Consider the following 12,301-nt stretch of genomic DNA (forward strand, 5'->3'; position numbering starts at 1 on the left):
TTCAAGTCTGACTGTTCCTGAAAGCTGGAAAGATGGTGATTTTATTTTAGCACCACAAAATATTTGTTGGTGCCATTTTCAGGGGAAAAAACACAAGCTTTCTTCTGCAGCCCCTTTTCCCATTTTCTTTTTAAAAACGAAATTTTGTCTAATTTCTTGGTCTCCTCCATGGGCACCCACAAACTCTAGGTACCTCTAGCATCCCCAGGATGTTGGATAAATGGACGCAAATTTAACATGGGTAGCTTATGTGGACAAAAAGTTATGAGGGCCTAAGCACAACTGCCCCAAATAGCCCAAAAAATGCCTGGCACCTGAGGGGGAAAAGGCCTGGCAGCGAAGGGGTTAAATGCTGCAATTTATTTATGTAAATGTTTATTACCACCAGCCTCTAATATGTAGAGAGGGAACATGGGGAATAGTTAGAGGGGCAAGGAACATGGGAAGAAAAGGGGTAACAGATACTACAGAGCACTTAGATGGCAACTTTGGAGATTAAAATGACAGGAAAAGATGTAAGGATGTTGTGGATGGGGGATTAAAGCTAGTGGTGTAGTGGTGGATTGTTAGGGCAGTTATGTCTCATTGAAGAAGCCCTTTACACTAGATCACCATTTGTGCTGCCTTGCATGAATCCCTTTTCTCTTTAGTGAGATCCCTGTTGTGGTCAGAGACCTTTGTAAATGCAATGTGTCATAATTATGGAGTCAAAGTGTTTGTCTTCTCTTGTGCTGTGTTTGAAATGTCACAATGGCTTAATGCTAAAATCTAAGGCGGTCATTATGAACATGGCAAGAAAGACCGCCGACTGCCTTGTCGGCGGTGAACAGAATCCTGACGTTGGCGGTGAATGGAAACCTGCCATATGATGAACGAAAAACCCAACCCTGGCAAATATTTCCAGGCCACTACTCCCCACCATGATTCTGTCGGTGGGAATCCCGGCCCACACCACCACGCCACCACCAAGGACACCCACATCCCGCCCTCTAAATAATGATGCACAAATCCCTCGGCAGACAGTGGAGACCGGACGACCATTGGCGGCTGCGGCGGCCACGGGCGGCAAGTGGACTCAACAGCAAGAAGTGCACACATTGGATAGGCGTATCACCCACACACCTGACACACATCCAGATCCCCATAAAGCACTCCCAGACACACCCCACAATCCCTTGCAACGAAAGCAGGACAAGAAGACTGAGAGCACCAGAGCCAGACAGCGAACGCCAGCATACAGGAGACGCACACCCACCCACAGCATAGCACCCTTACCTCGTTCCCAGTCCTGACACCATCGACCACACTCACCACGTTCCCCCCAAAAGATCCACGCTTCTCCGAAAGGGAGTTAAGGACCATGGTGGACGAGATCCTGAAGGTGGAGCCACAAATCTTCGGGGCCGAGGTGCAGCCCACACCATCGCCCGGAAATTGGAGCTGTGGCAGACCATTTTGAACAGGGTGAATGCAGTGGGACACCATCCACGCACCAGGGACGACATCCGTAAGAGATGGAACGACCTGCGGGGGAAGGTCCGTGGCATGGCATCCAGGCACCACTTCACAGTGCTGAAGACTGGGGGAGGACCGCCACCAACACCACCCGACTACACCGACTGGGAGGAAAAGGTACTGGCCATCCTGCACCCAGAGGGACTCACTGGACTCACTGGAGGAATGGACTTGTGTAAGTCATCTACAATTACCCCATATACACCACAGCTGCAATGCATGCACCACCCCACCCCCACCCACCTGGACCTACACCCCACCCAGCCATTACCCACCACATCCACCCCCCTGCATGACCTCACACCCACTAACAGGGCCACATCACTCCCGCTGTGCACAAACACCCACCCCTGCACGTACCCACAATGGAACAATACCCCCCACCACAATGCAACCCCACACTGGCGCAAAATGCAATGTCAACCTCACAAAGGCACCCTGGAAGGCCATTGAAAGTAACACCAGCACAAAATAGCCCAGTCCTGCACACCTCAAACCTACATGCATATGTAACAGACATGTCTATGTCCCCCAACAGGGACCACCACTCATGCAACCCTAACGGATGGGACAAGGAGTGCCACTGCCCTCCAGGGAGACAGAGGCACCTCACAAGACACTGTCGAAAGATCCCTGGACACTGATGAGCAGGCAGGCCCCTCACACAGTCCTGGACTCTCACCATGCAGCAGCCCCACCCAGGAAACCACTGTCATTCCTACCACCCAGTCAAGACCAGCATCCCAGGGCAGGCGTACCCAGACCACTGTACCCAGGGCACAGACTGGTGGAACACAGCTACAGAGGCCACAGTCTCCCACTCCCAACATGCAGGAAGGCGAGGGCCCCAGTATAAGTGGCACTGTCAGGCCTGTGCAGGGGACATAGGCACAGGGGGCAAGGGTAAATTCAAGAGTCTCAGTGGGCCAGGGAGGAGGCCACAGGATGGATGCAGCAGCCCAGGACGTTATTTCAGAGGTATTGGGGACCTACCAACATACCCAAGACAGGTTGGCACAGATTGTGTCCACCATGGAGCAAAGTCAGAGGATGCAGCAGCAACAACACCAACAGGCCATAGAGCAGTGGAAAGAGCACAATGCCACAATGGCCACCATTGCTGGAGCACTGCTGCAGTTGGTAAAAAAACAAAAAAAAACAGTCTGACACCCACACCGGACAAGAGGCCCCCACAACAGCCCTGGACAACCAACATCTGATGACCCAAGCAGCAGAAACATCCCAGGAAATACCGTCCCAGGAAACCCAAGGGCCAACCATGCCACCCCAAGAAGCTCCACAGCAGGCGCCCAAACGTACACTTAGGTCAAGATATGGCACTGGAAACCCAGATAAGAACAAGGCCCCCTCCAACAATTGACTCTGCTACTAATGCAAAGCAACAATCCCACCCATTCACCAACAACACTTAGCTGAGGGCACTATGAACTACAGTTCGACAAAATGGACCCATCTAAACCATCCAACAAGGCTGCCACCAAGTTGGTTTTGAGGACACCCAACCCTTACGACTCCCATCACTGTATATAGCACAATTCACTCAATTCTACCAATAAAACACAATTCACACCTGTAACACTGTCCCCTGTCTTAAATTGTGAACAAAGTGAAGTATGGATGCAACTGGCAGAGAACAACTTTATTGACAATTTGTGCTTGATGGTGGTACTGTGTACCCAAGTGGTGGCAAGGAGGGACTGCAAATATTTTCTGTCAGTACCATGCAGAAGTGGTCCATGTACGCCCATCATGACCAATCCCCCCATATGACAGAGCACACTGACAGTATTGGTCACTAACCCCAATGAAAGGCTTAATTCCACAGTTATTGGAAGTAGAGTTGTATCAGTTGGTTCCTGGAATGGACATCTTCCCCTTCCTCATCCTCACCATCACTCTCCTCACCTCTCTGAGGTAGCTGATCAAGACCTATAGTATCGCCCACCTCCAAGAGGGGGATACAATGTCTCACTGCCACGTTGTGCAGCATGCAGCAGGCCACCACTATTCTACACGCCTTATCAGGCCCATAGGCCAGGGAACCCCCAGATATATGTAGACACCGGAATCTAGCCTTCAGGAGACCTATAGTATGGTCTATTACCCTCCTAGTACATCCATGGGCCTCATTGTATTTCCTCTCCGCATCCGTCCTGGGATTCCTCACTGGTGTCAGGAGCCAACGCAAGTTTGGATAGCCAGAATCACCTACAAAATGGGTCAATACAGACTCGTCATTGTTATGTCCCTTAGTCAGACAGGCTGGTTTTCTGCAATGTGTCAGTTATTGACTGGCAAACTTACCTATGATCCACCCTCTGTCCTCTCGTCGTTGTTCCAGCTTCTGTTGCACACTACTGTTCCCCAACACAAATGAATCATGGACTGAAACTGGAAACATGGCATTCACATGGAAAATATACTGGTCTGCAGTACACACCAATTGGATGTTCATGGAGTGAAAGTTCTTCCTGTTTCTGTACACCTGTTCACTCACTCTTGGGGGCATGATGGGTATGTGTGTGCCATCGATGGCACCTATGACATGGGGAATGTTTGCAAAGGCATAGAAGTCAGACTTGATGGCAGGGAGGTCAGTACTTTGTGGAAACCACACATAGGATTGCAGATGTTGTACAAATGCATTCAGAAATCTTGTCAGTACTTGGCTGAACATTGGCTGTGAGAAACCAGCATCCATGCCCACTGTCACTTAAAATGAGCCTGTTGTCGGGAAATGGTGTGCAGAGAGCACCTGCACCTCAGTTGGAATGGCATGCTGATTGCGATTTTCCGGAGTTAGTGCAGGATCCAGTAATGCACAAAGGTCCTGAATAGTTGCACATGTGATCTGACGCTACACCATGGCCCCATATCCACAAGTGGGCTGTACACCGATGGTGCCCTTCCTCGCCACAAGGGTCGGTACCTACAAGGGGTTACAAAAAGGAGTGATGAAGACACATACATAGGCACACTTCTCAACATTTCTGCACTGCATTGTTCATTGTAGTGTCTATACAATAACTGCTACCTGACAGATATACATGTACATCACTAGGAGGGAACAGAGTAATTCATGTGTGCTACTATACGGAATGGATAGAGACCTAGGTGCTTCATGTGGCTAGTAGGCCCTGTATTTTGAGTAGTAGGAAACTCAAGATGCGTGGGTGATGGCAAAATGTCTGCCCACTGTAGGTCTGCCCCTTCGTTGTGGAAATGACCTCATACCGCCAGCGGTTGACGTCACAGCGTAAGGCGTTGTTGACCGCTGTTCGCACCCTCATTGGCTAACATGGATGCCAATGGGAAATCCTGGCGTATCATGATCGCTGCTGGCAGTGACGGTGCATACCGCAGCGGAACATACACGCATTCATCATCGTTTGATCACTTAACTCCCTGATCTCATGCGGACAGGTACTCCACTCTGTGTACTGCTATGGCCTGCCTCTGGCTATGGATGTGCCATGTGGTGCAGGTGAAAGGGCCACCGCCTTCAGCCAGGAAGAACTGGAGAAGCTAGTGGATGGTGTCCTGCCCCTGTACGGCAAACTCTACGGACGGCCAGAGGTACAGGTGAGTCTGGGTTTGGAGGGCACTGTGTGTGTAATGGATGGTGTGGATTGAACATATGTGTGCTCCTCTGAGCCTGCATGGGCCATGGTGCATGGAATGCTGCATGCGACTGTCCTGTATTTCTGAGAGTAATGTCCGTCCCATGTTGGACAATTTGCCAGCTGTTCCTATCATGCAAGTGCCTGAACTCTGTGTTCCATTTCTGTGTCGCCCTTCTAGGTCAGCGCCCACCAGAAGAGTGCACATTGGCATGCCATTGCCAAGGAGGTGCGGACCCTGGGGGTCAACAACCAGCGGAGCACCCACTGTCGAAAGAGGTGGGAGGACCTGCGGCGCTGGGCGTGAAAGATCAGTGAGGCCCAGCTGGGGAAGTCCTCCCAACGTGGAAGGGGTGCCTGTCGGGCACTGACCCCCCTCATGCGACGGATCCTGGCAGTGGCGTACCCAGATCTGGATGGGCGCTTGAAGGCTGCACAGCAGTCACAAGGGGGTGAGTACTCATTGACCATACTGCAGTGTGGAAGGATGACTGGGTGTGCAATATGGCTCATGCTGCTTAGAGCATGGAATTTGACTGGTGTCCATCTACTGTATGTTCCCCAAAGGGTGTCGGGTTGTCCCTGTCAGGTTTCACCTACCTAAGCTTCAAAAGTATTTCGGTGGATGGGTGTAGAGCGGTATTCTGGTCAGTAGTCAGGGGCATGGCCATGGGTATAGTGTACGGTGCTGCCTGTTGGAAGTGTTTGCTGGGTGGGTGTATGTCTGGCCATTCTGTATCTGCATTCCGCTATTTACAAGTGTCTCTCCTGTTTTGTCTCCCAACCCCGTATCTCTTGTGTTGGATTGGTATAGCATCAACATCAGGCGAGGGAGCTGAGGCACCGGCAAGTGGGGAGGCAGCGGCCCACGGATCCTCCGAGGCAGAGACAATGGACGCCCAGGAGACCAGTGGGTGGGAGGGTGAGGAGACTTCCATGGGGGAGGCTACTACCACAGGAGGTAGTGACTCTGAGACCTCCTCCGATGGGGGTCCCCCGGTGGTGGCAGACCCTAGTGCACACACCATTACCATGAGATCTTCTGCCACCCCCATACCATCACCGCCCTCCATTCTGCTCCCCACCGAGTTGCCCGTGCCCGCCAACCCAGAAAGGTGTCTCCTTCGCCCCAGGCACCTCCTCCCCTGCCCCAGTCAGCCCTGCTACCCTCACAGAGGAGGCTATTGACCTCCTGAGAACCATCTCTGTAGGGCAGACAACCATCATCAATGCCATCCAGGGGCTAGCATCAGAGGTGCAGCAGACCAATGCCTATCTGGATGGCATTTACAGTGCCGTATCTGCCCTACAGAGATCTTTTCAGGCTCTGGCCTCCTCTCGGACGGCAGCCAGTTTTCCTGGCCATTCCGTCCCCCCTCCAACCTCCTCTACCCCTTCCAGCACCCCACTCCCTTCACCCGTCCTAAGCACACAATCAGACCTGCTGACAGGCACATCAATACACAAGAAGCATACTTCAAAACATAAGCACCACACCCCCCACCACAAGCATTCACACAGCCAACAGACACCTGCACACACAACGTCCACTTCCCCCACTGTGCCCACCTCTTCTGCCTCCCTGTCTGTCCCCTCTACATCCACACCCTCATGCACTGCACCTTCACTCACTGTTACTGCTCCTCTTCCTTCACTCACCACAATAGCAGACAGCCATACATGCACCCCATACACCACACCTGCTCTCACCACCTCTCCTGTAGTTGACACATGCAGCACACTTACCAGACTTGCAGACACTCACCCAACATACATCCACACTAGCTGTCTGTCTTCTTCCACCGTGTCCACCCCCACCTCCCAAGACACACAAATGCACCAAGACACCCACCCATCAGAAATCCACCACACTACAGCATATTGAGCAGTCACCTGCACCCCCTACACGCACCCCTACACCCCATACATCCACTCTCTCTGCCTCCACTCCCACGCCCACCCCAATTACTCCATAGAAACTTTTCCTCTCCCGTGCTGACCTCTTCCAACCCACTGGTCCACTCCGTCTTGTCCCCAAACGTGCCCACCTCCTTGCCCTTTCCGCTCCTTCCACATCACAACCCACCCCGGCCCACCCTTCACATTCCTATGCCCCTTCCCCAGAGAAGAAGAAGGCCCTGTCAGAGCCTAGGCCATCCAGCTCCACCCGAGCCAAACAGCCCCCAGCCCCTTCAAAGGAGAAGCCCACGCCCCTCCACCCTCCACAAGAAAGTCAAAGGCCCACCCCCGTTGAAAATCCCCACCCCCAGCACCCCCTGCTCCCCTTCCGTGAGGTGTCTGGATCCCCATATGGTGCCACGTTCTGTGGAGTACCCAGCACTTGTGGGAGTCAGGTGGGGCCTGTTGTGGCCCATGAGAATTGGGGTTTTACGGACTGGCCATTGACCCTGTTTGCACTGTTTGGCTCAGTGAGCTTCTTATTAAAGTTTCTGTATGGCCTGTGTTTGGGCTGCACACAGTTACACCCTGATGTTTGTTTTGATTTTTTATGGGTGTTGGGCTTTTGTATATACTATGGTCAAGTAGCATTAGCCTTCGGTCGGGTACTTACCTCTTGGTGTGGGGTGTATGACTAGTGCTGCTGGGAAGGGTTGGGGGGCATTGCCTTATGGGTGGAGTGGGTGGGTATATCACTGTGCCCTTTCCTCCCTTGTGTCGTAGGTTGCAGTACTTACCATCGTCGTCTTCGTCAGCGGTCTCGGTCGTGTAGGTATATGGCAAGGAGCAGGGCCGGCATGATCTGCAGCTCTCTATCCATGGCTGCTGCTGCACGTTCTGTGGGGCTCCGGTACGTGGTTCCTTAAATTTGGTTAATTTCCTCCTGGCTTTGTGTGGCGGTGGTTCCCGCCCGGAAGTGGCGGCGGAATGGTGGTTCATTATTTGTTGGGCAGGTTGGGCGTTTCCGACAGCATGTTGGGGGACTCTGCCGTCATCGGCGGGACTCCTCTCCTGGCGGTGGGTGGTTCACAGGATGCGTGTGTTTCATTTGGATCATTATTTGGCAGTCCGGACCGCTCCTGTGTTGGTGGTTTCTACTGCCACTGCCAGCGTAGCGGAACGGACCGCCATGTTTGTAATGAGGGCCTAAATGTCTGCACTCACCTGTGGGGATCTTGTGGCTGTCGTCCACTATTCATACACTTTCTCAATCCGAGATTCTCAATTTGACTCATTCTCTCACACACTCCCCAAGTCACCAAGTTACCTATCAACCAACCGACTTAATCCCTCACTACTAATTTTTCACTCCCACATCCATCCCATAACTCACTCACTTACCCATTTATGCACTCATTTACTCACTCAGTCACTCACTCTCTGTCTTTAGTTTACACTCCCCATTCGACCCGTACCCTCAGGTCCCTATGGGACAATGTGCTTCACCGTATGCCCTAAGCATATATATGTATCAGGAGGGGAAAAGTCATCATCTGGAAGAAGGATGTGGCAGAGACCTGATGGTACAAAATCTTTCAAAGGAGCATGTGATCCTCTTCAAAATTAATATTGGACATTAAAAGTGTCTAACGAGTAATCCAGGGAGTTTTCAGACTAATCTGAAAACAGGTGAGTTATTGCACCCGAATTTCAGGTGAAAGTATTTTGTATAAAATGTCTGCCAGCAGTTACAAGCTGTCAGTCTGATCGTGAGGGAGAGCAAATATGGAAGGACAAGGGCGTACCTTTTTTTAGCTCTTGCTAGACACAGCTTTATACATGTGCCACAAATTATCCCATAGAAAAAAGAGAAAATGGATAGATTGAAGAAAGGGTCCTTGAGTGTTGGTTTGCAAAGTTAAACATGTTACACTGTTTTCTTGCATTGCTGAGACAGTTAGACTTGTAGTCCGGCACAGTGATCACACTGCAGAGCTTCCCTGACACTAAATCTTGTTTGGACATTCCCCATAGCATGGACATGCACCTACAGCAGCGACCACAGGCGCAACCACATCTACCACCAAAGCAGGAACGACAGAAGCACTAAAAGCTGTCAAGACTGCAGCAAACAAAGACTATTCAACGGCAGTGACCACAGGGGTGACTAAAGCTTCCTTTATGTCAAGGACAACAAAAGCAACAACAGATTCAATACAGCTGACAGAAGAACGGCAGCAATAGCTGCAAACAAAACATGCATCACAGCAGTGCTAACGCAGAAGATTTTAATGAGATTATTAAAGAATATTCATGTATCCTGATTATTGAATTGGCGTAGAAAATATAATAACGTAGAAAAATAATGCATGTATTTGAAAGTTTGACCACGTGAATGGCTGCCAATGTTCACAAAGTGTACTTATTAATGGCTTACTAATATGAAATGTTGAGCATTTGTTTGAATAATGTAGTAATAATTCATATTACGGGTTATGTATTATGTATGAGCTTTATTAATTGAAAGCCTTAACTTAGAGGAGGTCTAGGCCTAGTTGCAGGGCCTCATGTCAAACTGCATTTCTTAAGCGTTTAATAAAATGGCTATTCAGAGAGTTAAATTGTGATTTTCCACTGTGCTGATTTAATGTGCTCATAGCAAAAAGATCTTTCTCATGAGAACTGCTTGCTAGAAGATGCTGTTCCTGCTAATGCAACATTGTAAATGTAATGTGTGTAAGACTGACTTTCTCAGGAGAAGACAATGGAGATACTGAATGGAGTATAAGCTGCAACAATATTGTTACAAGTCGGATGGATGAGAACACTACGAAAGGAGCCAATCATCGACATGTGAACCGTGTACTAGCAGAAGTGTAGATTTGATGTTTTTGTTTTATGGGACAAAGTGTGAACATGCTATCCCTTGACCAATAGGGACTTGGGAAGTCATTTTAGGAAATCTAACTGAACGGCACTGCACTGAGGCGCAATCATCATTCATCATTCAACTGCATTTGCCCATTTTCCATCTTGAGAAGAGACATGCTTACTTTAATGCTTAAAGAGACTTTGCCTTTTCTAAACTTTGATGCTGAATCCAGATGCCTTGCTGACCAGACTGATGTCCTGAAGACTAACACAGCTTGCTGATCCAAACTGAGGATAGGTATTTGAAAATAATGTTGTTTGCTATGTCTATTTGCTCTTGTTTCTAGGTACCAACCATGCTATTTTGACAGAGCTATAGTTAGATGTTTTCCAAATTTGTGTTGACAAAATCATTTTGCATGAAGCTCAAACATGCTAATTCTAATCTGATGTTAAAGTTCTCACTTATGAAGTTGAATATGGGGATTAACAACTAATGTCTTTTCTTTGCTGAATATAAATGTATGTACTATCTTTTACGCAAATTTTCTTGTTATTAATTTGCACTGTAACTTTGGAATGTGTAGTAGCTCAAGCCTTGATTGTATTGCGATCCTTTTGCCGCTTTGGAAAGCCAGTGATGTTTCTGTATGTTTATCAATTGATTTTGAGATTAATTTACGTGACATTAGCATTGTTCATATAGGGAAGTAAATATTCTAACTTTTACATAAAGGTGTGGTTATTCATGACTGAAAGGTCATGGTGTGTCAATTACTGACTCCTATTGATTGCTAATGTTACTGATTATTGTTGATAATTGATGTTAATAATTGACATTTGGTTATTGATCAGTATTGGTATGGGGTCTATGTGGTGGGCACATCTCAAGCATTGGTCAAAAGGTTCATCGGACAATTTGCGTCCCCTTGTAAGTTTTAGTTATTAAGGTCTGACGCGCTAACAGCAGCCGGCAAGGTGAGACCATGGCAGTGACAACAGAAGCAACAACAACTGCCTACAAGGCAGGAACAGCAGCTACCACAATTGTAAACAAAGGAGGGTCAACAACAAGAACAACAACAACAACAACATTTGCCCCAACTGCAGTACCAGAGAATTTAGAGCTGCTAACAGCAGTAACTACAGCTGCCTCGGCACAAAGAACAACTGCAATCACTGCATGGAAGAGACCAAAACAGGTCCAGTAGCATGAGTGAGAGCATAGCTGTAACCACAGCAGGGACCAGAGAATCAGTAACAGCTTCAACAGAGCAGCAGCACCAGCAGCTAGAGTAGCTTCACCCATTTCCCCAACAAGAGGCACCAGAGCATTAATCACAGCAGTGGCAAATACAGCCACTATGAGAAGTAGCAAATACAGTCCATACCAGATCTGAAACAACAGCTGCAATAATAGTTGCAAGCACAGCAGAAAGCACAGCAGTGATGACAGCTTAAAAAACAGCTGCAACTACAGCAAGGGCCACAGTTCTCGAAGCAGCTAGGCAGAAAAGAACAGCACTTCCAATCAATACTGCAATAATGACTGGGGCACAACAAAAACAGCTGGAACATCACCAGCTGCAAAGGTGCTGCTGCTAGAAACAGAAACAACTAAAGACAGTTGATTAGTAAGCACTCCATATTTAGTCCAAAGTATCTCATGCAGTGACAATGATAGCTGATTCTTTTGATCTTCTTTAATGTGTATTTCCAGCCAAAGTGTTTCATTCGGAATTGTATTTATTCAGTAATATATATATATATATATATATATATATATATATATATATATATATAGTCTATACAGTTATACATTTAATCTATAGCTAGCTAATATATAGAAATAAATATATATACATACACACACACACATATATATGTATTTATATAAATATAATCTATTTGTATAGATATATATATAGAGAGAGACTGTAGATTAAATGTATAACTGTAGATGCAGATATAGATACATTTGTGTATATATATTTATGTGTGTATATATATATGTATATATATATATATATATATATGTATATATATATATATATATATATATATATATATACATAATGACTAATATAAATATGTATACATACGTATATACACGTATATATATATACATAAATACATATTCATAAATACACAAGGACACACAAACACATATACATATATATTCACTGAAAAAAACAAAGGTTACAGGGACGTTATAGTTAGGAAACAGAATTTCATAAAATATAGAAATTCACTGAAAATGCAAAGATTACCGAGATTTTATTGCAAGGCTCATATTTAAAATGTGCAAAATCATAAAAATTCACCTGTTAGAGTTGCCTCAAGAAACTATAACTCATGCCCTTAGATAACTATAA

This window comes from Pleurodeles waltl, chromosome 7, assembly GCF_031143425.1.
Source record: "Pleurodeles waltl isolate 20211129_DDA chromosome 7, aPleWal1.hap1.20221129, whole genome shotgun sequence".
NCBI classification, from domain to species: domain Eukaryota; kingdom Metazoa; phylum Chordata; class Amphibia; order Caudata; family Salamandridae; genus Pleurodeles; species Pleurodeles waltl.